The following is a 26,845-nucleotide window of genomic DNA, read 5'->3' on the forward strand; positions in this document are numbered from 1 at the left end:
TTGCCCCAGGGTCACTGCAACCTGCAGCTTTCACCAGTGGAGAACCTTGGTCCAAGAGCAGGTCTCCCTCTTCCACACAGAGTGAAGTGCATGCAGTAGCCTGTCTTGCCTGATCTTTCTCTCAAGTTTTGTGTAGCTGTTCAGAGGTTACCATTTCCAAGCAGACCACCTGAACACAAGCAATCTACTACAGCTGTCTGCTGCCTGCACCCTCCAGGCAGACCTTCAAGGTCCTCCTTCTCTCCTTCCATCCCTCTCACAGCATCTGAAGGCCCCATGGCTGGCCAGCTGCTCCTGGGGAAGCCACTGACCACATTTTGGAAGAAAGCAGTGGCAGGACATAGGAATAAGCAGGAGCTGGGATCTCGCTGGTGTCGTTCCCTGGCTGGGACAATGCCACCAGGGAAGGTAGCTGTAGCTACTGGGGCACAGGCACCAGGCACAAGTCTGCAGCGCTGGCAGGCACGGGACTGTTCAGAGATGCACCAGCGGCTTTCAGTCCCTACACAGATGGCACCCATCAGCCCTGGGCATCCTTCCCAGCGTGGCTGTTGACAGCTAACAGAAAGTAAATAACATACATTTTAAGAAAGGCTATACGCCGCAGGAGTTGATCCAGAAACCATATCCAAACAAACAGACTTTTCCCCACCCTTTTCCCTTTTTAAACAAATAATGTACTCCTTCCTGGACTATCAGTCTGTATATTAATCCCAGCACTGTTTCAATAGTACAGGTGAAGGCCAGAGCATTAAGGTCTATCCAGATGCATTTGGGTAGGGCTAATTATTTCTAAAGTTAGATGTTACTGGCATGTATAAAATCTCTGTTTTTAACAGAATAACACAATAAGTAATCTTTACTACATTTTTAGCATAGTCCCTTTATCAGATAACATGACCAGACATCGGATTTTTTATTTATTTTTTCCTAAGGAAAAAATCCATGTATTCATGGATGCAACTGTGAAAACTTTGTGGTTGCTGACAAGTTGCCTGGGACAATCCTGTGGTCGCCTAAATACACCAGTTCCCTGGTTCCACTTATGCGGAAATTTTCATTCATGGTTTTACCCTCTCTTGACCGTAGCTTTGTGAACTTTCTTTTCCTTTTACCTCAAGTGCCAGCCTTCCAGACATTGTATCCAACTTTTTGCCAGTGCATAAAGGAGCACAACCACAAGACTGACTATTCCTTTAGCTTCCTATGCATTTTAGGATCCATTTCAAATGTGTTCACCTTCCTGTAATAGTGTTATGCTTTCTTGTTTCAGCTCTCTTCAAAGACCTCCTCTGTTGTTTTTTCCTTCGCCCGATACATACACATTTTCCTTTTCCACATACATTGCCCTCCTACATTAGATTCTTCTCCTTTCCTGATATAGCCTCTGTTATCACTGACAAAAATCTTCAGTCTGCAGTTCCCCACACTTGCAACAGCCGTTCACTGGGCCCTTTCATTATGGACAGCACAGGTATAAGCACCCTCATTTGTTTGTATCTTCTACTTGCTAACAAGTAGCTGTAATTTGTGAACAAATTTGTTGGTAATACTGCTTCAGTACACTTACATTTTTAAATCATCCAAGGAAATGTCATTTACATATGACACTATAGCAAACAAAATTGTTATTTCAGTTAGCTCCCGTTTTCATGATTTAGACTGAGCATTTCATTTCTGGAAATTCTTATCACATAACTTTGTTACAGTCTTCAGGTTTCAAAGGAAAAAAATAATTCTGATGGCAACTCATTTTAACAGCCTATGTAGCTTCTCAACATTTTAATGCATTACTCACCAACTTTTGTTTTCAGTCTCCAGCAATCTAGTTCAAAGCATCTATGACCTGAACAAGGGTCCCCCCCCCAGAACAAAGTAAACCCAAAACATTCTGATAAAAGAATTAGGGACTTTGTGAAAATGTCTTCCTTCACATTTCATTCCTTCATTTCTTTCACATTTTGGCTTTTGCAAAAGTTGGAATGGATATAGAACTCCTCCATTTTCCTCAAAGGGGAAAATAGAAGAACATAATGCAAAACCAAAAGAGTCTGAATAATTCTATTTAACAAACCCACAGTTAAAGGAGTAAATCCTACTCCCTTAAAGTCAAAGGCGATTCTTCCCTGAACAGCTTCCAGTGAGCCTAGAAGATAACCTGCTGAGGCTAACCTACAGCGTGAACAACATGTTGAGACCATGGTTACCACAGCGAAGTGGCTTAACAACTGTGGGAGCTCCTTTCAGTGCATCTTTTGGATTTGTTACTAGCTGGAAGAAATAGAACAAGGTATAGACTAACGTGCAAGATGAGGCTGATTTTCCCATCTTGTCACTTCATTTCTCACTTATTTTCCTTCACCACAGCTAATTTACTACATCTGAAGGCCCTAAGAGAGGCTGCCAAATGATCACATCGTGTCCATTTATACTGGTCGTCCCTCTACCTCGTTGCTTCTGCCCCCAGGAGAGCATGGGCAAGACTTTGTTTTACTCTTAACTGTACGCCCTTCGTAAAGCTTATGAACATCTGCAGTTTTGAAAACAATGCTTGTATGTGTGAGCCTTCTCTCTAAATAATCCCTGACCTTTACTTTAGACTAGCTTGTTTGCTTTGTACTGCTCCTTGACATTACTGGGTAACAATCTAGATTGGTAACATTGCCCCATCTGTAGCCTGTAATATCAGCAGACGTATAAATAAGCAAAGGGTTAGGGAACAGCTGATCATTTAAGACACCTAAAATCAACACCTATTAAAAAAAATAAGATAAAAATCAAACTTAATAATATGTTTGTGGTTGTGTAATTTTAGTACTTAGTGTTCCTATTTCTCAACAGAGAAGAAAAGATACCCCTGGAGAGAAGTTCAGCTTGATCGATGCCTATGGGGTCTAGAGGTTTTTTCTCTTCCATGTTTGCATGCATGAACACCTGCACACATACACACACACTGCTGCATATATATAAATGCAGGTAAATGCACACAGACACATACAGATTTGCTATACTACTAGCTAATCAGATGCAGCTGGAAGGCAAGGTGCTATGCTTCAGGGAAAAAATACTACTTCTAAAGAAATAAAAATGCTACACAACACTAGTGATTGGTAGTAATAAAAGATGTTCTTTCCAACAATGACAAAGTAAACAACTGTGCATTTTATGCATAAAAATACTTTGATAATATGGAAGTAATTTCATATCAAAGTTCCCAGTCATGATTTATATCATTTTCAGTTTTCTCTTACCTCAATTTTGAATGCATTCCAAATTATTACATTCTTAAATTCATTTATTTTAATGATGAACCAGAATCTCCTTTAAAAAGAGTGCCTGGTTCATCATTAAAAGAAACTAATGAAGGCAATTGCCTTAGAAGCTCTAACAATCAAAAGAAGACCTTTCTGGGTTTAATTAATATTTCTTTCAAGATAAATTTTCCTATTAAAATATGTTAATTTACTTTGGTTCCAGGTTATCTGAAACCTTCCTAAAAATGATGTCTACTGCTAATTCCAGCTGAAAGCAGTGTAATTTGAAGCTAGAAGAATCAAGACTGCATTTTTATTAACTTGAGCACAAGGCCCTAAATCCCTCAAATTGTTATCCTTTAGGACACATGTTGCATTCTTTAAATCTGTACCTTTTTGCAGTATGGGTTGTAAAAGGACAGCAGTAGCATGAGCACATATCAGTCATTACAAAAACAGTCTATTGATAGCATTGCATGACAAAGCACCTTTAGTAACAAGGCACCCTATTCAGAGATCTAATTTTTGCAGGCATTTTTATGCCAAACTCAAAGAATCTCTACGATGGTGGGTTTAATGAGGTACTTTGTCATTCTCTGTAATAAAAATTAAAAGACAGACAGAATTCTTCAGCTTAATTGCCACATCTGTTATTAGGCACTTCACTGTGATTGACTGGAGTGTATGTGTCAGAGACCATGCCAGGAAACAGGCAAACTTTGTAAGCAGAGTTATAACTTATAGCCCAACTGGTATTAGCAGCATCTCTGTTACAACTTCTGCTGCTGCTCAGTTAAAGTTACAGGAACATTGGCCTCGGTTCAGACATTCATAAGGAGAAGAGAAAAAAAAAAAAAAAAAAAAGTGCCTTTTTAAAGCATTTACAATATTCAGAAGGAAATACAATGGTTATTTGAATGTGTGAATGTGTTATCTCTCATTAATTAATGAGTGATATAAGCAATCCATAGAACCAAACCAGGACAAAATTTCACATTGAGTAGTACAACTGCTGCTTTAGTTTTATAACAGATGAGCAACCAGCTGAGAGGATAGTGAAAAACAGCGCAGAATTTGCAGAGGGATTGCACAGTCGGTCACAGTCAGGGAGCTTGCAGGAAGAACAAAAATGACATGGACACTCTCCTCTGATCGGTGTGGAAATTTGGGATGAAACCTGAATTAAGTCATGATACTTCTTGTTCCCTCTGAGATACAGAGCAGCCCAACAGCTCAAAGCTGCCAGCATTTGCCAGGTCACTTGGCTGACTGCAGCAGGGATGCCCCAGGCATCTTAACTGGGCACTTCATGCAGGGGTAGCAAATCTAACTGCGGTTATGCAGGTAGGGTAAAAGCCCACGTTAGTGACAGCAGTCAAAGTAGCCACCCTGAGGAATTGCCTGATGCTGGGGAGGAAGCACATCTCTCCTCCTGCCCGTGGCAATACTCTGGATGATGTTGACAGCTGACATAACTGAAGATGCCATTTCAGGGTAATGACACCTATGACAACTCCACACCCAGGCTGGTGTATGACCACTATTACAGTGTTTTTACTGCCATACTGCCAGCTGATATTCTTTTGGCTCTAAAATCCAAATGATTCACATCTACCAATCCTGACATAGCAAAATGACTCTGAGCTTACTCAGGCATTCTCCCTCAACTAACTGCTCTTTTCCAGTTTCACACAGCCTTTTTACTAAATGCACAGAAATGTATGTTGCTATTGTTACCAAGGAAGATGGACAGGCCAGGTGCCATATTGCTTAAAATTATTTCTTTTCATCCAGTTCATCCATTAAGGAGCAAGGAATTATTTGACCTTCCTTACTGATTTTCTGCTCTGTGCTAGCAAGTCAGAAGAAAGGTAGGAATGTGTAGAAGATTAACAAAAACTCTATCAGTGTCCATTGCATCCTCTCCTGAAAGGCACCAGGATGTCCTTATGTTGAAAGCCAAAAAAAAAAAAAAAAAAAAAAAAAAAAAAAAGCTGTCTACCATGGGCTGGGACAAAACAAAAGACAGTCGCTTCATCCAACCCAAACTATCAGCTGCCTCATGAACTAATCCATGAATAAATCTTTCTTCTCTCTGGAGGGCAGACTGGGACACTCCAATTCACTCTTTCCATGACAGTAAGTGACCATTTTTTGGAAAGTCTTCCCCACTGGCTGAGATGAGCCAGGGCAGATGCTCTCTGCTACTATATGAAGGTCTTTGTTGTGCTCTCAGAAGTCCAAGGCTGCTCCAGACTACAAGGAGTTCCGCAAGTTCCTGAGTAGTTCTCTACCTTGCAGGTCTCTTTCTTCTTATGTGTCTTTTGCAAATACCTGATCTCCCTTATTGTCTTTAATTTAGGCTTCACTTACTTAAGCACACTTACTTTTAAGTGTATGTCATGAAATAATCTTGCATATTGTATTTTTATCAACAGAACTCCCTTCAAGTTCTACAGCATTTTTTCCAACACTGTAAGGCTTTTTGTTCTCTAGGCTACTATCATGAACAATACTGTGTATACAAAGTATCTAGACTTCTGTCTAGATGTTTTATTTAATTTCATAAAAGACATCAGCAGCAGAGTGGAAAATAGAATTTAGGTCTCCTAGTCCCTGTTTTCAGCCAACCCTCAGGACTCAATGCCCCCAGTATACTATTTAGCCACATTGTGCTTACCATGTCTGTAGCATCATTATTAGAACCTGGAAAGACAGGTTTGGGGGTACTGGGCATTCACAAAAAAATCACTGCAACAGAATCATGACTGTGATATTTTTTTAACAGATTTGGTTTGTCTCAGAAGAGGCCAATAATGCCCCCTTATCTGATTGCTTTTGCATTTCTTTGTTTTTTCCCACTGGTGTTCTTGTTGTAAACTCCAGTGAAGAAAAACACACATTCATGCCTAAGAGAAAACCTCCATGTACTAAAAGTTTGGTATTTCCCTGGAGATAGGCAATATAAGAGAAAGCAGGGTAATTTTTGGAAGTGTGGTAAGAGACTCCCACAGGAGAGGAAAAGGAAGCTTCAAGTATGTCCTCGCATGCAGCCTCCACAGATGTTTCTGAATTCCACTAAATATATTTGGAGTGACTGCAGTGTATTTCTACTTCATTCCAACAGCTTCCTACCAAATAACAAGAAGCAGAAAGCTAAGAATTTTTTACATTTCTCATTGCTAGGAGGGAAGCATTTCCTCCCTGCATCCCAATACTACTTTAGCAAGCCAAACCAAACCAAACCAAAATCTATTTTCTGAAGTTGATTCACCATCAAAATAGAATTCAACTTGTAAAAGGGTGGGGTGTGCATAGAAAGCTTGACAGTTTTCTAAGACTGAAGTTAAAAAAAAAAAAAAAATCTGTATTTTAGTGGTGCAGACAAGGACTGCAAATTTGGACTTTTTTTCCAAATCACTGCATCCTTGGAGGTTCACTTCACAACTCCTGGCTGTTGTTATTCATACATAATGCAAATTGGCATAAACTAGCATTGAGAAAGAAAAGAGTTGAGCACATCTTGAAAATGCATTAAAGCTGCAGAACAACAATACCATTTCAGAGATGTGACCAAATCTCCTGGCTCTCTGAAATGGGTTATGGAGATGGAAAAATCTACTGACAGCAGCAGGGATATTTACAGTGAGGAATTACATTCCTTGCTGTGCTTTTTTGTTTGTTTTTGTTTTGTTTTTCAACAGCTACTCACCCAACCTGCTTACTCAATAATTAAAAATTGATTATTTTTTGAGTTCATGATTTAGGTAGCTTGCCCAGAACTACTGAAATTCACTTCTATTCAGTGCCATCTTCTGTCTTAAAGTGATGAAGCCCTTTAAGACAGAAGTGCTATACCTGCACAGCAATACTTACAACACCTAGCTCTGCATCCAAATCGACTCTGAATCACACAGGGCACTAATGATGCTATGCGTCTTCAGCAGAGTCCATCCCAAAGTTGGCAATGCAGCTCTTCTATAAAAGAAAAAAATTAATAAGCTGTTAAAAGAGACAAGTCATTCTGGTTGTGGACGCAGCACTGGGATCTCTGAATGCTCACACCCGACAGCACGTTTCCCAGGCAAAGTGTGAGGATGCCACATTCATGTTCCTCACCTCATCTACCCCCTAACCACTGATTTCACTTGAGCTTTGACTGGTTTACTCGACGCCAGTGGGAACATCAGGCCATCAGCCTCTGTTCTCTTATGCCTTTTATTTTAGAAGAAATTAAAATAGGTAAAATTTAAAATACATATATTTGCATACAGCATAAATCTTCATGACATCTACTCCTCAGTTTAAAATACACACTTCAATCTCACTGGCAGATACCCTTCAGAAACAGTTGTTATTTACAATATCAGTCTGGGAGAAAAAAAAAAAAAAAAAAAAAAAAAAAAAAAATAAAAAGGTCGAGTTACTCTTCACTTCTAAACAAGCCTGGCCACAGCTGTACAGCAGCTTCTGAGCAACTGCTCCGCGAGCACACAACAGAGCTTCTGTCCTCCCGCAGGGTTTGCTCGGGTCACCCACCCGCATGTGGCGCGGGCCTGGGCAGCACCAAAGCCATGGCGGGGCAGGCCAGGCCGTCAGGCGCGGGGGCCAGGAGGCCTCGACGCTGGGGCACAGCGCCCAGACGGCCCCCATGCCACCCACAGCAGGCAGGGGGGGCGTGGGCACAGGGACTGAATCGATTTTTCTTGGATTTTTCTCGATTGCAGAGGCAATCAGCGAGGGCTGACAGTTCGCAACAAGGCCCCGCAGGCTGGGTGTGACTGATAGGTGCAGCGCCCGCGCAGGCCACCAGGTCTGTGGAGAAGTCTGTAGAAGCTGAGCAAGCTCCAGAGGGGTGGGCTTTGGCTTCCAGTTCTGCTTGTAAACACGACTCTTGAGAAACTGCAGTTTTCAGTATTTTTTCTTTCCTTTACGCTATGCCCCAGGTACAAAGCAGCAGCAGCACCAATCTGGCCATGGGTGCCAAGTGCTTTGTTACGTCAGGAGGATAAACTGTTTTTCAACTGGCACGTGAAACAATCATCTGGTTAACCAGAATCTGCTATGGCAATGATAACAACCAAGTACATTATAATAATTACTACAGTAATTATTATAATAATTACTAATTATTATAATAATTACTACAGTAATTATTATAATGTGTGTTACTTGGTCATCTCTAAAGAAACTGATAATGCCCTCTTACTTGTCTGCTTTTTCATTTCTTCATTTTTCCCTTTTTCATTTTTTCTTTATTTTTCTACATTGGTATTATTGTTGTAAGCCACAGTGAAGTAAAAGCACTCATATATCACAGGGCTGGAGCATCTCTCCTATGAAGACGGGCTGGGGCTGTTCAGCCTGGAGAAGAGAAGGCTCTGGGGAAACCTCATTGTGGCCTTTCGATACTTAGAGGGTGGCCTATAAAAAAGATGGAGAGCAATTTTTTTCTCAAGGCAGACAATGACAGGACAAGGGGGAAAGGTTTTAGACTAAAAGAGGGGAGCTTTAGAAGATGTTAGGAGGAAATTCTTCACTCAGAGGGTGGTGAGGCACTGGCACAGGTTGCCCAGAGAAGCTGCGGGTGCCCCATCCCTGGAGGATGTTCAAGGTGAAGCTGGATGAGGGCAACCTGGTCTAGTGGGTGGCATCTGGGAACATGTCAGGGGGATTGGAATTAGGTGAGCTTTTAGGCCCCTTGGACTCCAAGCTGTTTGATGACTCTATGATGAGAAAGCTTTGATGTACCAAAACTTTGGTTTATGTACATATTATACATATTAGTATTTATTAAGAAAAATATATATGTAATATAATATATATATATACATATAATAATATATATGAGTATAATAATAGTCAACAAGCAAAGTAATTTGTATACTTCCAATGACTTAGAAAATGCCAAAAGAATGGGAGAATCTGACAGCATCAGGCAGGACTGTGGAGGTTATGCCATGAGAGAGTGACACCAAACTGTATGAAATAGACAAGAAACATACAGCACCATCTCAGCATTATGCCCTACCTATAATTTTTAAAATACATACTCAAATGTCCTGCTTTTGTGGCCTCAGAAACAAACATGGTACAGACAGATGTGATCTGAACAGAAGAACATACTTGGGACATGAGTTCATTTGTACAAATCCAAATGTTGGTATTTGGAAACAATTTCCTCTCACTGAGGATAATGGCCACATGAGAAAACAGATTTCATATTTGAAGAGGCTTCTTGCTTTGCTGTCTTTAGTAAAAGGACAATTTCCTGTTTCATATGATCTGCACTTTTAAGACATTATAAATGACTTTATAATTGAAGAGATTCTTATTCACAAAAAAATATATATATTATGTGGATAATTAAAATCCACTGCAGTAAAAAGGCTGTGTGGTGGCCTACAAACATCCTTTAGTGGCACATACAGAGACCACAAGCATCATTTCCATAGCACTTGCAGGAGAAATGGGAAGCCCAGATCCTATGCAGGCTGTCACACCCCTAGCACAGTTTAAAATAAGGGGAAGTACCAAATCCTTTTCTTGAGTACTGTTTGGGGAAAAAGAACAACGGCCCCCTGCCCCACCCCCCCCCCCCCCCCCCCTCCCCCCCCCCCCCCCAAAAAAAAAAAAAAAAAAGCAGTCTATTTAGCCCAGCTTTACCATTGGGAAGCCTTCATTCACCTGACTCACTCACAAACCACTCATCCCAGAAGGTTTCTTTATCAATGGGATGAATTTCTTAGATCTGCTCTCTTGGATGCCAACTGGGCTGCATCATAGAATCACAGAATCATAAAATCATTTAGGTTGTAAAATACCTCTAAGATCATCTGGTCCAACCTTTAAGCTGGCACTGGCAAGTTTACTGTTCTACCACGTCCTTAAGCACGACATCTACTTCACAACCCTTTCAGTGAAGTATTTTAATAATATCCAACCTAAACCTCCCCGGTGCAACTTGAAGCTATTTCCTTTTGTCTTATCACCTGGCGTTTGGGAGAAGAGATCGATCCCCACCTCGCTATAGCCTCCTTTAAGGTAATTGTATCCTTGTTATCTATTTTCTTCTATTACAAAAATTTACTAAAATACGTAACAGAAGTATGGGAGAAGAAGCTGGTCAGGAGTCTAACTACACCCATCTTGACCCCCAAAACTAACACCTCCTGGTATTTTCCCAGCAAAACTCTGCAGTGTCCTTCATGTGTACTAATGGTGAAAGAAAGAAGGAACAACACCAAAAAATGTCCAAGTGTCATGTCAAAATTAGGTGGGATTTTTATTGACATAGAAAATTCAGATAAAGTCATTAAGGTCTCCAGTTTTGACCCTCAACCACAAGCAACTTGTCATTAAGAATAATCCGTGCTGAGTCCATATACAGCCTGCAAGAACACCTGACGTTTTTGGCGTGTGGGAGGTGAGGGCGGCAAAGGGGTGGATGAAGCAGGGCAGAGCTCAGACCTTTGTTGGTGCAAGCACAAGAAGCAAAAACATCAGCTCTCTAGGCATTTATTCATTAGCATACGGGTATCAATATACCATGCCTTTTGATTTATCATTTGTACCCCAAACACAAAATACAGCCTAACCCTCTCCAGCTTAATTCTGCTGACACAAAACTCTTAATACAAGCATAGGTAATTTTGGTGAGAGCCTCTCCCAGAAGCCAGAAGTATAGACAAAAACTCTCCACTAACAAGCCTTATGACAGAGGACTGAATAAATAGGAAGATTAATTATTTAATACAACTCTGTTACTAGTTACAAAAAAAAAAAAAAAAAAAAAGAAGCTTTCTGTTTCTCTGAGCACTTCAAAAGCTTTTCTAATGTAAAATATTCACTAGGAAAGTGCAAAGAACATAGGGATTATGTGTCAGTGTAAACAAAACACAACCACAGAATACAGAATTATTTTTTATTCTGAATTTCTGTATTCAAAAATGGTAATAGTCACAAATGAAAAACACATATTTGAACGTTTCAGGAAATTAAAGGTACTGACCTCATAGTGCTTTGCTTTTATACTAGTACCAATATGCCAACAAACAGGCAAAGACCCCTGTAAATCATGTTTCCCTTTAGCTGAGGGCTTAGGGGCAAGTTGAATAGAGTCCTCCATCAGAATTCAAACAAAAAGGTAACGCATGGCACTAGGTGGGGAATGAGGCCAAGGCACCTCTGCCGGGCATGGTCCCCAGCAGCTCTGGCCAGCATTGGGTGCAACTGGCTGTGCTCTGGAGAAGACAATCCAGCCCTCAGGGCTGCAGAGGCAAAATGGTATTATACAAATACATTTCTAATTGAAGAGCTTTCCACTCCAGCTGCTGTATCCTATTTTTTAAGTACATTTACAATGGCTGATGCAAGTATGCTGCCTCTGGGGCCAAGATTGCTGCAGTTCACAAGTTGTCAAGGACACTTCTTCATATATCAACTTGAAGCCTTTCAAGAGGGATTTTGAGTCACCGAACAAATGCTTCCCACAAACACACGACCATTATTTGTGCATAAGTTCTAGTAACCATAACATGTATGTGTTGACAGACCAGTGCCGTTCTAAGTTTTGTAAACACTCTAGAGGAAATTATAACCCAATTATGCATGCTTAAAAGTGCACTGTATGGAAGAAACCTTGTAGCACAGGGCAAAAGGAACTGAATGATCTGCATGTTCTCTTGACATACTCTTTCTGATTTCCACCATGTCTGTTCTCAGTTCTACGTTTTTTTTTTTCGCTGATTCCCGACAGCAACTTCCAAAAACAATACACAAACCAGTTATGTCATTTTGTCGTACAATTTAACCAGACCTTGGCACACACACACACGTACACACGGACACATACATGTCTTTTCCTTCTTTTTAACATGCAACTGCTTCCAGTACATTCACATTCTCAGGGCTACCAAGCTTAGTTTGACTATTGGCTTTCGGAGGATCTGATGCCAGCCAGCCATGCATAATGGCCTCTTTGTCTGGCTGTCACATGAACAGTGTTGTGTTACAATTATTGTCACTCCAGGCTTAAACTGCAAGGCATGCTTTCACACAAAACGTTCACTTTGGGGGCTCTTTTTGGCAGAGCCCCGTGATGAAGACTCTTTTGCTCCTGCAGTTAATCAGTTTAGCAATTCTGAAACTTTAAACGTAAGGATTCAAAAGCTGTCATCCAAATCAAACGATTCTAAACTTCTCTACATAAAGAAAGGGGCAAGTAACGTAAAATAACCATCAGCTAAATCATTATGCATGAATCAAAATCAAACTCGAGTGGTTAATAAAAAAACAGACGGCTATGGTACAAAAGGTCTGAATAAAGCCAATGCTGAGTGAAAACAGAAAAAAGTTCAATCTAGTTCACCTTTGCAGTATGTGATGTCATAAGTATACCACCTTGTTAGTGGGATCCCCCTAAAATCCAGTTTAGGAGAAGACAAGCACAGCATCACAGCTGCAAATTCCTCCCCTTTGTTCCACCAGCTAACAACCTCATTGTTCCTGGCTGGGTCTATAATGCAAGGCAGATGCACCCTGCAGCCCTGATCTTTACATATGAATTATGACCACGTCTCAACTGCATGTCACAACGAGACTGCAGCATATGGCTTCCTCGAGCACACGCTGGTTCCTCATGTGAAGCCCCCACACACGGTCTGGGCCGAAGCTGGGGAGCTCTCGGAGATCTCCCAAAACCTGGGCTAGCACTGCTGCAGAGCTGCGGTGGGACAGGCGAGCTCATCCAGTGGACATCATCACCAGACACACTGCAAACTATGGCTGAAGATCTCATCATGACTTTACCTAAGCTTTTTTGATCAGCAAATATTTTGTTCCAAATAACAGCCTGAGACAGGGAAAAATTCAAGTCAAAGCTATCTCTACCTTGAATATTTTTCTCCTGTACCTTAGAAAAATGCCTGCAAGATAAAATTTATATCAAAATATTTCTACAAAATAAATACAAGTAACTTAGCAGGTGACATTATTACTTATTATGTAAATCCTTTAAATTTACTGAGCACCAGATCAGACTGTTAAAAAAAAAATGTCCTGAAAAGTAGATAAACAAGATTTCAGTGTAAGAGAAACTTCAAAAGATGCTGTGCACATGCTGAACTCATTGAGACTCTAAACAGATGTCTTTGTTTTCATTAATACAAAATCTTCTCACAAGGCTAAGACTGAAATATGTTAAGAACTACATCCTCATGTCTTTACTGTCTCTTTGAAGCATTTTGTGCTGCATATATTTGTCTCATACTGTTGCTTATGGGATATAGTACTACTCACTTTGAAGAGGGCTTATGGGATCTAACCCTGAAAGAGGTAAGTGTAGCAAAACAAGAACTTACAGTATAGTGCTTGCAATGTACGCCAATCTTTAAAAAACAATGGCTTCTTTCCTAAAGATGTGGGAGTGTGCATGAAACAACAAACTACCAGCCTGTTTATTTGTTTCCTGCCCAGTTCATTTTTCTTTCCTTTGCAGTCCCTTAAAGCAACATAACTGCTGCTAAACCCAGGTTTCATATTCCATCCTACTACTGCTCATAGATGTATGTGTCAGTTGCCCTAAGCACACATTATTGCTCTCTTGTTCTTGTTTCTTTCTTCAGGTGCCTTGGCCAGCCCTCCCTGCTCTCAGCATCCTCTGTCATTGTTTCAAGCATTCCCTCTTGGGCCATCACTGCCCCTGAAAGACACCACGAGGACAAGTCAGGATCCCCCACCCTCATGTCTGGACACCTCCAGTGACACCGCAAAGCCCTGCTGGTGTTCTCTAGACCAGGCTGACAACTCTACCTTTTGCATCTCCGTAAGGTCATGACTCCTCTGAGCCAACACACAGTCTCGAGCTATTTTCCTTACTGCCCCTTGGGACATCACATGAAATTCTCTACCACTAAAGATGGAGTGCTCTCCTCCCTTCTGAAAACCTTCTCAGAATCTGTGGGCCACCACCCTTTTAGCCATTCAGGCCAGTATCTGGTGAATCATCTTTGACATAGTTTTCTCTCTAAATACTCCTATGTTTTGAATTCCTGGACGTTTCCTGAAAATGTCCAAATTATAACTTTCTATTCAAAACTCTAGTACAGTTGGACACCTATCTCACTATTGCAGCTTCTTTTTGGTGGATCAGAAATTTGATCAATACTTCTTCATATACCTTCAGAAGACTGATACAAAGAATGTTTCCCCATTTCTGTGTGACAACATGACAGCTATTTCACTGAAACACTTCCTCAATTGCTTCCTGTTTTCACAACTCATGCTTTTCATGTCCTCTTCCCATACCCATCATTTCTTGTATCTAACAAGATGCTGACCCTTTTTTTGGAAGGGCCATGGCACCCTGCCCTCACTGGAAATATACTAGTTTTGCAGGGAAATAGTTTTGTGCCATCTCCTGTTTAAAGACCCCTAGGAGGAACTGTTAGTACCTGAAAAAGCTTACATTAACCTCTTTAAACATTTTCATGATTTTCCTAAACAATACTATGACTGTGTCTTGACAGCTGTTTTCATGATTTCATTGTCCTTCATTTTTTTTTTCCTATTGTCTTTTGTCTTAGACTTTAGACTATAAAAGGCAAGATCATTTTTGCTTTTGTTTTTGTACTGGTATACAGCTCCTGTTACTAGAGCCGCACAACCTACAGCTGTTAGCAGTGCTAGTATTTCAACTTTAAATATAAGATACTTTTATAGTAAGTCTTTGTATTCAAGTAACTTTGCAAATGTTAACTTGCATCTCTTCAACAAAAATAATTTGGTAGAAGTGTTAGAAGCAGTGTTCTGTTACAGCCGCAGGGGGGGGAATAAATCAACATCTTTTCTGAGGTCACACAGCAAGTCAATGTCAAAGTTAAAGTTATGCTTTTTGATTACCAATCTATATTCTTTCATTGTCTTGCATATTGAAAGGGCTCAGAATTAGTACCTCACTGCTGACTGTGGACTAATTTCTCTGACAATCAGATACAAAACCCAGATAAAACACTAAGAGCTGGCTGTCTACATTTTAATATAAACCTAATGTGTACATCCAAAGGAATGAACCACAAATCCTTACACAAGCAAAACATCAATTAAAATCCAGACAGTTTGAATGGGTTAATTAACAAGAATGCTGACACAATCAATAAAGCTATTCTAGTAAAGCCAATCCTTGCCCAGAATACTCCTCCTACTTTTCTGACAGATGGCTTTAGATCATACATTACTCTTTTCATAAGAAAAACATTTGGAATATCCAGAAACAGAATCTAATCATAGATGAAAACATAATGCAATGATATCTAAGTTCATGATATATTGATTCTAGTGCATGTTTCAAATGTTTGAAGAGAAATATGAGTACCAATTACTCGGAAACCAATCTCTTAATATTAAAAATCAGAATCAAGTTATATTGCTGACAGCAAGTCAGTAGCGTAACTACTATATAGCAAAATCTGGTGCCACTGGCATCGTTCATCAAACAAGGCACCACCTAACGGGAATATGGGTGTAAGAACCTTGACCGTAATTCCACTGCTCTGCTCCACTCCACACCTAAGAAAAGGTTCACTGTGGATTTTTATTGCTGTATTCTTTATTCCTTAAAATAATCAACAAACTGGATCGCATCCATGTTACAGCATTCTCCACAAAAGAATTAACCTGCCCTAATTTTGACTAAAATTGTAGCACATGTGAAGAGAATCTTTTTTCTTTTCTTTTCTTTTTTCCCCCATCCTTGAAAGCCACTTACTTTCCCTAATGAGAAGAAGTGAAAATGCCTAGACAACAAAAAGGTATGTAGAGACATGGTGCAAAACTCCTGCCAAGTAATCTGAATATAAATTCAAGGGACACTTACCAGCTGCAGTCAAAAGCCCACTCCAAACTCTGTTAGATGTTAATCAAACTTAAGTATGTTAATGCGTGGTTCCTGTGCTCTTTGCACAGCTGAGCTAACTGCTTTTGTTAAAGTGCCTTTGCTTCCCTGGGTGTACACCCCCATTTAGTAGATCCTTTTGTGGAAAACATGGTTATGAAAGCCACCAATGGACTGCTCAGAAGGCCAAAACTGTCACCCCTGGGCTCCTTCTTCCTCCACCTTCTGCCCTCCATAGACACCCGCCACCTGAGGACACAAGCCCGGGCTTCCAGTCGTATTTGAAGTGTAGGCATTAGTAGCAGCATAGCTACTAGTGAAGTGTAGCATATTTTAGCTACAGCATATAAACAGCAAAATTCATGGTATGCAAAGGGGGTAAAAAATCACATCACAGAGGCAAAGGCAGCACAGTTTCTGTCTACTGGTGCTGCCTATGGAGGGTTGAAACTGGGGTACACAGTCCTGCCCCTGAAGAACAGTGCAAGTATGATAGGTGATTTCCAGGAAAATTAAATAGACACAACCAACTCACTTCCCATAGGCCACTGAGCAGCCAGCAGTTGTGATTTTTTATTTTATTTTTTTTTTTTTTGCTTCAAGATATGGATTTGAACCAGTGAGGAAGAAACAGAAAATTCACTGCCAATCCTGGGAGCTGCCCAGCTTCCACCAGAGATTTCTTTAAATCTATAACACTAACAAATTCAGCATCCAAAGAACTCAAATGCAAAGTTGTGCTGTCTCCCTAGCATTGTTAACAATCAATGTTAGCATGATGCAACTACCTCTTGTGGGAGTGATCTGCATTTAAATTTGATTGTATGACAACGCCACATGGTGATTGCAGTTGCCTTTGTAAGAAAAGTGAAATACATTTTACTAGATTAAGTCTGATGTTCTGAAGCTGCACAGCCACGAGTTGTATGAACTAGGAACTTGGACCTAAATTACACTGTTTGTCCAGCTTATTAAAAAATCCAGACCACACCTGCTCAGCTGGCATTTCTGGCTCGAGATCGGGGAATCACAGAATATCCTGAGTTGGAAGGGACTCATACAGTTCCTCGAGTCCAACTCCTATGGAAATGGAGATGGAAGACAAAAACAGGCTTCCTAACACCATTTTATTTGCAGGTCCACAGAGTAGCAACCGATAGAGATAATTTGCCCACCCAGTCTGTTTTCCCTAAATTCTGTCTCCAGAGTTGCATGCCCCTCCTTCACTTCAAAACGAACACACATAGCTAATTATGTATGCTTTCCTCCTGTTATTGTGTTATTGGGCACAAATGTCATTTAGGGGTGTTGACAGGGAAGCTGAAGCCAGCTTTCAGTTTAAGTCTCATGACAGACATGCTGGTCAGTCAAAGCATCTAAGAGTTTTCCGCACAGGTCTGTAGCTTATCTGCTGGGAAACAAATGTCACCAAATGTCATTCTCCAGACCTTTTTTTTTTTTTTTCCTTCCAAGCTGGTGCATAAAAACATTTTTCCTACATATAGTCATTAGGTTAATCTGCTGCTGGCAAATCTCAGTTACAAACCTGAGAGAGTAAAACATCAGACACCTTCAGTACTGATGGCATATTCCAAGTTTTAAACTCTCTGTCTAATCAAAAGTTGAGTACCCAGGGAAAACTTCAGAACTCATTTAGAGATACTGGAACTGCACATCTGCTTTGATTACATGAAAACACTCAGAGATTGGCAGCAACACTTAAGTAATTCATAAGGTTACAAATAAAACGGCATTCCCAGCTCATTCTAGGAAAAGCAGCTGTTTTGGGGTGTTTCATTTTCCCTAACTGATTTGTACCTATATTTCCAATTTGAGCCTTTTTCTTGGCCAAAACAAAAAATAGGAAATATTTACACTTCTGTGACTGCAGCCAAAACAGAACATGTACGGGACACCACACAAGTGCGAATTTTTCTAGGCAGCCTGGGCAGAAAGACGTCCGCTGGAACGAAGTCAAGCTATTAGGCAGATGTGCATTTCCATGTGCAGGTCATGCTCATTTACATGCGCACACAAACATCCCTCTCCCTCACTCTACGCCCTACTTCCAGTCTCTGTTCAGGACTGCCGAAAGCTTTCCACGACAACGATGGTGACCTTTAAAAAAATATATAAAACTGCTCAAACCAGCGCGCCCGAAGCCGGCGGAGGGGGGTGAGCTTCTCGCTGCCTCCTACCCCGCAGCGAGAGCTCGGGGGGCAGCAGCGACACCCCCAGACCCGGAGCCCCGCCACGAGCCGGACCCCCCAAAATTTCGGCTGTGCGGAGCGGGATGAGAACGGGGCCGCTGACAGCAAGGACGGGGGGACACCGGTGGTCACCGCAGGACCCCTCAGCCCCCCCTCTTCACCCCTCCGCACCCATCCGTCCCGCAGCCCCCCCCGTGCCCACCTGCCCCGTCCGACCGGGCGCTGGCTGCCGCCGCTGGGTCCCCGCCGCCGCTGCGCCGGGTGAGGGGCGGTCGGTGTGTGCGGCGGGGCCGGCGGGGCGCTGCCCCTCCTTCCCTTCCCTCCTCTCCCTCCCTCCTTCTCGCCTTCCCTCCCTCCCTCCGCCCGCCCCAACGCCGGCCCGTCCCGCCCCCCCCCCCCGTCCCACCACCCCGTCGGACGGACGGACGGACGGACGGACGGGCACTCAGCCGCTGGAGGGGATGGTGGTGTCCTCCGCGGCTCGGGGTGCTGCCAAACCCGCACCATCACCCCCAGTAGTCCCCGTGCAGTCTCTTTCGGGCGGCGTGAAAATTACCCGGGGAGGCTGTTTGGTAAAAGCTGGGTGGATTTTAGTGCTCGAGGGGCGAAGCCCTCCCCGGACAGACAGACGTCCCGTGTCGCCCGCCTCGGCACCCCTCCGGTGGGGAAGGATATCACGGCTTTTCCGCTGCCGTATGTTCACGCGTAGTTAAGTGGGGAGAGGTTTGGGGTTGTTTCCCACACGTTTCATGTGAATCGGACGTGGAAGAAAACCGTTTCGCGAAGCTAAGCAAGCACAGCCTGTGTCTTCTTGCAGAAGAGAGCCCCAGAAGGACTGACAAACGCAATCCTATCCCCTAAAACTCCTCTTACCGCAGCTTCTGCAGCGTTGATACGCTTTAAATATATTTTAAAAGCAACCATGAATACCCAGAACAGTAGGTAACCTGCCAAATTGGCTGTTGCAAGGGGAAACCCTTTGCTCAGGGCAAACTGAGCGCGGATGGAGGTCCGGGCTCTGCTTTCCCGCACGGGGAAGTTGTGCCACGGCAGCATCGCCGGCTTCCCGGCAGAGCTGGTGGGTTTCGTCCCGAGGACCTCTGCCGGGTGCGGCGGGAAGCAGTGACACCTGCCGGGACCGGTCGCCTCCGTCGGGCACAGCGCGGAGCTGCAGCGGCTCTGCGGACACCTGGAGACCCGGCAGGTGAAGGTCCGAGATGGGTCTGATTCCACCTCAGCTGGCAGGAATCAAAATTAAAAGGAAAAAGGAAAATCGATGACCCGAATGCTCTTGTCACGTGCACTCCTGTCTAACCCTGTTAGAACTAAGGGCAGTTTTCATAGGATCTCAGAATGGTTTGGGTTGGGAGGGACCTTGAAGATCACCTAATGCCAACCCTCCTGCCATAGGAAGGGACATTCCCCACTAGAAGATGCTCAGATCTCAAGTCAAAGTGATTTAAAACAAAAAGCAGTAAGATGGTACATATTAAAAAAAATAAAAATAAAAAAGTATATTTCCAAGTTGAAACAGATTAAAAATCCTAATTAGACTTTTCAAGACAATCCGGAGCAAAGTGGGATTTGTCTGCAAAAGGAGCTTGTCTACCCAAGTGAAAAAGATCACTATTCTCTTTTCTGAGGTTGTTGCTTAAATTTAGCTTCATTGCCGTTCATGTGTCAGTTTGTTCCCTCTCAATTTGTGTGCCTAAAGACTTAGTAGTGTTTTAAAACACAGAAGTCATTCCAAATAATGGTAAATTTGTAATTTAGTTGCAAATCACTGCTCCTCCAGTTTTGGTGTCAGAAAGGGATATTCTTATATATTCATTCTCAGATCCTAGTCAACACAACAAAAAAAGTTATGTCAGTGCTGTGCTACTCCTTGACATCTCTTACAAGTTGAAGGTTATCTTCTCTGTTTCTCTTAATAATTTTTTCAAATATAACGTATGCATATGCACATGAAATAATGAGAAAAGTGCTTCATATTTCTTGTCTCCTTTAGCAGTGAGAGCCACATTCTTCTGTGAATTGTATCATTTTCTTTAAGGGAAGTTGCAGAAAGCACTGTGCTGTAAAACTATGGCCCTCAGTGCCCATTTGAAGACAACTTCCTCCTTAGCACAGTTGTCATGGAAATACACATACCAAGTTGAAAATGAACAAACTTAGCAACAAGTGATGCAGAGATCTTCTACTGTAAAATTGCACCTCCTTTGAGAAGTTCCTCTCCATCTCTCCCTCTTTCTTTCTTTGTATTGCTTCCAAGTGCAATCTTCAGATAGTTTACATTTTACTATCAAGTTAAGAATCAGTTTCCATTTTAGAGGTCTGTGACATATACAAATCAGGGACAGAGCCAGCATTATTTGCTTTAGAAGCTAGCTCCCACTTCTCAGTCTTAAAGCCTAGACTGTTTTATGGTTATTTGGAGTATTATTCTCAGTAATTGCAAATGCAGAACAATATCGTGTTTTCATTTCAGCCATCCTAATCTGACCTCCTTAATCAGACAAAGTTTGTAACACTGTTCAGGGAATATGCTCAAACTCATTTGACAGTTCAAGGTGTTGCTCTAAAAATTATGAACCTGTAGAAGATCAAGCATTATAAGATACAGTCATCACTGGAAGTTAAACATCAGGCTAAGCTAGTCATCACTGCAAAAGGAAATTCAACTTAGCTGTGGTAAGACAATGCTCTTGGGATATGGTGAATTGGCCTCTAAAGGTGTTTGTCTATCACTGTTGACTAAACATGACCTAGATTGGATGTTTAGCTTTCAGACAGTAATAGGTGATGTGAGGTGAAAGCCACTCAATGCTGCATGCTTGGGGATGTTCTAGGCAATGCATCCAGATTGCCAGCCAGAAGCTCATGGTGAGCTGCAGTCTTTCTCTGTAGAAGCAATGAAGATGCTATTCTGAATTGTAGGAGAGAGCTGTACATCTTGAATACTGCTGGATGATAAAAATGCCAGACTTGTTAATGAGAGCTAAACAGTATTAATAATTCTGAGGGTTAAAGGACAAAGAATTAGACTTCTCATGGTTACACTCTCCTGTTATCAGTAATGCCCTTCAATTCAACCAACAAGGCTTAGTTTCAAAACATTCCAAATGGAGTGTCCATATGTGGTCCACATTAATTTCTATGTAAGTGTCATTATTTCTCCACAGATGTACCTCTTCAAAATAGCCATTCCCACTCTTTGACTGCCCAGAAAAAATAATTTGTATGATGGTGTCTGTGTTTTTGTTCGTTTTTTTTTGTTTTAGTATGAAAAACTTTTAAATTATTATGTGGAACATCTGGATTCTACATAGCAATTAGAAATCACAGGGGGGTTGTTTTTGGCCATATGAATATCTCCAAGCCTTTGAGCACACTCATAATGTAACACAACACACCTATGTGACACTGGGTAGAGTAGTAAAGCAGTAACAGGAAGAGTACAGATCCAGAAGAGGAAAGGTGCTGAACACTGGGTAGTGAGAAAAAGAATTACATAGGCATAAAATATGCATATATAAAAACAGCACAAGAAGTGTTATCCAAAAATACACCTGCCCAATATTTTCTAGACTGGGACTACTTCTATTTATCACCAATAATTTATCAACCAAAATTATCTGATCTGAAAATAATTGCATGTGGAAATAAATAATTTGACTGACTCAACATTAACACAGCAACATATTTCATTAGAACACAAAACCTGCACTCATGGTCTGGATTATGTCTATAATTTCACACTGTCATGATTTCAAGGTGAGGTATTCTTTCTCAGAGAATGAGGTACAAAGAAGAGAAATGGTGTGACTCCCAGTCCAAAGTGGTTTTCTCATCCTGTAATCTCAATGGCCCAGGAAAGCAGAGTAATGCTGCTTCATTCCCTGAGTGGTCCATTTATACCCTGTTTTTTTCCTTGATAGGGGAAGTGTTACTTTGTTAGAAACTGTAATAACCGGCAAGAGAAAAAGTGAAAGAAGAGGATCACTGAGATCAGTCTGTCTCCTCCTATTTGTGCTTTGGCCTTCAGAAGTAAAAGCTGAAATGATCATCATCTGGCCATAAACTTGCATGTAAAAGGCTGTGGGGAATAGTGATGGGAAAACAAGAGAACAAAAGTAAAGAAAGAAAGGAAATGAGTGTGGAAAAATAGAAAGATAGCAAGGATAGAAAGGCAAAGCAATAAGTAGAACAAAGAAGGAGAAACGAATAATGAAAAATATACAGCAGAGAACATGAAAGAATGTTTTTTATTATTATTTTTTTTTATTATTTTTTTTTTTATTGTCAGGGTCTTTAAATCCATGCTGCATTTCAAGACAAACAATATTTTTTACCATGCCTTATCATTTTACAGCAAAACTATTGTTGGCCTATTTCTGGGTATGAGTAGCAAAGGAAATCCTTCTGTGACATGTGACATTGAAATAGAATGGAACAGTTTAAAAATCAATGACTATTTTTTAAAATAATATTCTAATCAAGAATTACTTCTTTTAACAAAACTCTCAGTTTCTTTTTGTTGTAGACTTGGGGATGTATCATTACAGGTTTTTAAATGAATCTGTAAGAAAAAAAATGTCAAAACTTAAGAATAATAATGGAAATGTCTACTATTTGAAGACAGAAAAAAAAAAAAAAAAGAAGACACTCATTGTCGGAATTCCTAAGTTTTCTGTTGTTTAAGAAATAAAAGACATTCTACGTTTACTTTCAAAACCAGATTTTACACTGGTCACCTTGGCTACACGCAAGGACACTGTCAGGTAATACATATATATATATATATATTTGTAGAACTGCCAGCAGACAAAGGCAGTCTCGTACAATCATCCCATCAAAACAAATTAAACTGAAATAAGATATAACTTACAGTTCTGGATTTTTGGAGGTGTTTTATATATACTGAAAAATTATCTTTACATTGCAATAATCCTCCTTAAAAAATAATAGTGTTGCCATGCTTGTGTTATTTAAGGTAATGTAATAGGAAAATCCAGGACTGCTTATCTTACTGCCAATAAAAAAAAAAAAAAAAAAAAAAAAAACATAAGTATCTTAAGTAGAGTTCTCAAAAATATTTCTTCACTCTTTTATAACACTACTTATCAAAAAACTCTCAGCTTCCTGCAAGCATTAATTCAGAGAATCTTGAAATTCTTATATGTCTCACATATATTAATAAACCAAGGTTTAGACTGGTTAACTTAAAACAGACCATATATGAATTGTAGGATCATAGAATGTCTCTGGTTGGAAGGAACCTTAAAGATCATCTAACTCCAACCCCTCTCCCACTGGCAGAGATGCCACCCACTAGATCAAGAGGGCCAAGGCCCCATCCAACCCGGCCTTGAACACCTCAGGGATAGGGCATCCACAGCTTCTCTGGGCAACTTGTGCCAGTGCCTCACCACCCTACAGTGAAGAATTTCCTCCTAATGTCTAGTCTAAATCTTCCCTCTTTTAGTTTAAGACCGTTCTCCCTTCTCCTATCATTATCTACACAAGTAAACAGTCCATCTCCATCTTTTTTATAAGACCCTTTTAAATATTGAAAGGCTGCAATGAAGTCTCCCTGGAGCCTTCTCTTCTCCAGGCTGAACATCCTCAGCTCTCTCAGACTTTCTTAATAGGAGAGGTGCTCCAGCCCTCTGATCATCTTTGTAGTCCTCCTCTGGACTCGCTGTATCAGACCAATGTCCTTCTTGTGCTGGGGGCCCCAAACATGTCCGCAGCATTCTAGGTGGGGCCTCACAAGGTTCCCATGGGATCTCATCCACTAATTCTTTGAACAGCTGGACATGGGCTCTTCTGAAATTCAGGGTCCTGACTTTGCTCTTAGCCAGGTCCACATCCCTTGAGATCACAAACTCAACGACAGTGTGGTCATTGCAGGCTTCCTCCAATCTTAACATCTCTAATGAGTGTGAATGCCTTGAATCCTGATTCCCTATTTGCTAATACCATGCGAGACCTCTACACTGATATGGATATACTTCCCCACGCACAGCCCCACACCACCACCAAAACTTGGAATTAGTTATTTTTTTTTTGCTCTGAAATCTCAAAATGAAATGCATTGCATTGTGTGTTTCTCAGTAAATCTCAGACTTCATTCACTCATAAAAAGAGCAGCTGTAGCAGCATCTTCAGGCTTACTGACAGAGATAGAGATACATTCTGTTTAAAAAACACTCCAGCAATCTAATAGCAATGTGTTTTCTTTTTTAAAATAGGATTTTGCTCTGTAACTTTCCAGTATGCAGAAATGGTAATGCCCAAGAGGGGTACTATTCTCCAGTCAGAGGTGACACCAGTCAAGGAGACTTCTACTTTGTCCCCTCCTCCCCTTCCCAATGGAATGCTCTGAACAAGTGTGCCCCCATATCTTCTCACTGTCTCTCTGCTATTGACTTCCTGGAAGAAGATAAATGAGCAGCTGAGATCACACAATACAACACAAACATTCTGCTAGTTTACAACAGCTCAGAGTAGAGCACAGAAAGGCTGGTGGCAGAAGCCAGAAAGGGGTTTCTTCATACTGCTCCAGAATATGGTCAAACCTATCACAGACAACAAACTAAGATATATCTTTTAATATAATATTGCATTTATCTCCTCTAAGTGTTATGCAGTGATAGAAAGAATAATCTGAACAGGTCATCTAACAGCTAAGCATCACCTCAGTTAACAATGCTACAGGTTTTCTTTTATCTTTAGCAAAAAATGTTTAATGTTTCTGTTTCTTTTATTTGTCTCATATCACATATTTCCACTTAAAAATCTAAATAGCATACTTAAAGGATCTATGTACAATAAGCTTTCTCTTTTCTAAATGATGCTACTGTTCCAAAGCATTCACATTAGTGAAGTACACTTCTGTTGCAGGGCAACAGAGCTACAACCTACCCCAGAAGAGTTTTGTAGCAATGCTTATACTTGTACTAAAACTATTTATAATGCAAGGCTGGGGGTGGGGGGCAGGAGGGGAAGGGAATGGGAGGAAGGAGGGACAGTTGTGAAAACTTCAGGCTGATTGGTTATCTAGTCTCTGAAATCTTTTTAATGCAAAAGTATGACTTCAGTTTAATTCAATTTCAGTATTCCCACATAAGATGTTAAAAGATATATATTCATTTTCCAAAGCAGAGCATCTTTTAATTTCACTGATTTGTTATGTTTCTATGCTAGACTGTAGACCAATTTCTGATGTGTGGAACAGTCGAGGCAATAGAAAGAAGCTATTTCCTGCTTATGCAACCAAGCTAGTAATGTCCCTTGGAGCAATAAAGCCATGAATAGCACACAATCACTGACATAATCAATCAGATCTGCTTTATCACATGTTTAAACCCATAGTTGGAAGTAAACCTATTGTCTCCTTCATTTAATAACTGATGTTACGCTTGTAGAATTACAGAAATCACAATCTATAAGGTCTAAAAGTTCAGTAGAGTTTGCTTTAAGGTCAAGTGTGTTGATAAGACCTTCCTTGAACTTCCTCTTCTCTGGGGTAAAACATCCCTGCTGTATCAGCTTTTCCTTACGGGAGAAACACTCCAGACCCTTCATCATCTCCGTGACATTACCTTGGGCTTTTTCCAGTTTGGTCAGGTCTCTCTTGTAGTGGGAGGTCCAGAACTGAACACAATACTCCAGGTGTGGCCTCATCAGTTCTGAAGAGAAGGATGACCTCTCTTGATCTACTGGCAATACTTTGCCTCATACAGCCAAAAATACCATTAGCATTCTTAGCAGCAAGAGCACATTGCCTGTTCATGTTCAACTTTGTGTCTAGCAGGACCTCCAGGTAATTTTCTGCCAAGTTAATTTTCATGTGGGTGGCCCCCAGGATCTCCTCATGCCTGGGGCTGTACCTCACCACACAAAATAGGAAAATCATAGAATCATTAAGGTTGGAAAAGAAATTTAGATCATCTGGTACAACCACGCCCCTACCACAAATATCACTGAATAAATCATGTCTCTGTACCACATCCACCCATCCTTATACACCTCCAGGGACAGTGAATCCACCACTTTCCTGGATAACGCAATCCAAGGCCTGGCTACTCTACAAGAGAAGAAATGTCTCCTAATTTCCATCCTGAAACTCCCCTGGCCATTCACTCTAGTCCTATCACTAGTTATCTGTCAGAAGAGGCTGACCCCCAGCTCTCCACAAATTCCTTTTAGGTGGTTGTAGAGAGCAGTGAGGTCTCCCCTGAACCTCCTCCAGACTAAATAACCCCAGCTCCCTCAGCCACTCCTCATAGGACTTGTGTTGCAGGCCCCACACCAGTTTCATAGCCTTTCTCTGGACACGCTCCAGGGCCTTGATGTCTTTCTTGTACTGAGGGGCCCAAAGCTGAACACAGTACTCCAGGTGAAGCCTCACCAGAACAGAGTACAGGGGGACGATCACAGAATCACAGAATCACAGAATAGTCTAGGTTGGAAGAGACCTCCAA

At 41.2% G+C, this 26,845-nt stretch overlaps 1 protein-coding gene across 1 annotated transcript in view; it reads right to left on the reverse strand.

Annotated features, from left to right (window-relative positions):
* MEGF10 (multiple EGF like domains 10) overlaps positions 1 to 18,671 on the reverse strand; it is a 104,778-nt gene extending 86,107 nt beyond the window's left edge. The window contains exons 1-2 of the mRNA XM_035310084.1: positions 18,559 to 18,671; positions 7,131 to 7,232 (exon numbers count right to left, since the gene is read on the reverse strand). The gene's annotated coding sequence lies outside the window, so the exon portion shown is untranslated. The remainder of the gene's footprint in view (positions 1 to 7,130; positions 7,233 to 18,558) is intronic.
* Positions 18,672 to 26,845: the final 8,174 nt, after the last annotated feature.

This window comes from Oxyura jamaicensis, chromosome Z (assembly GCF_011077185.1).
Source record: "Oxyura jamaicensis isolate SHBP4307 breed ruddy duck chromosome Z, BPBGC_Ojam_1.0, whole genome shotgun sequence".
Taxonomy (NCBI): Eukaryota; Metazoa; Chordata; class Aves; order Anseriformes; family Anatidae; genus Oxyura; species Oxyura jamaicensis.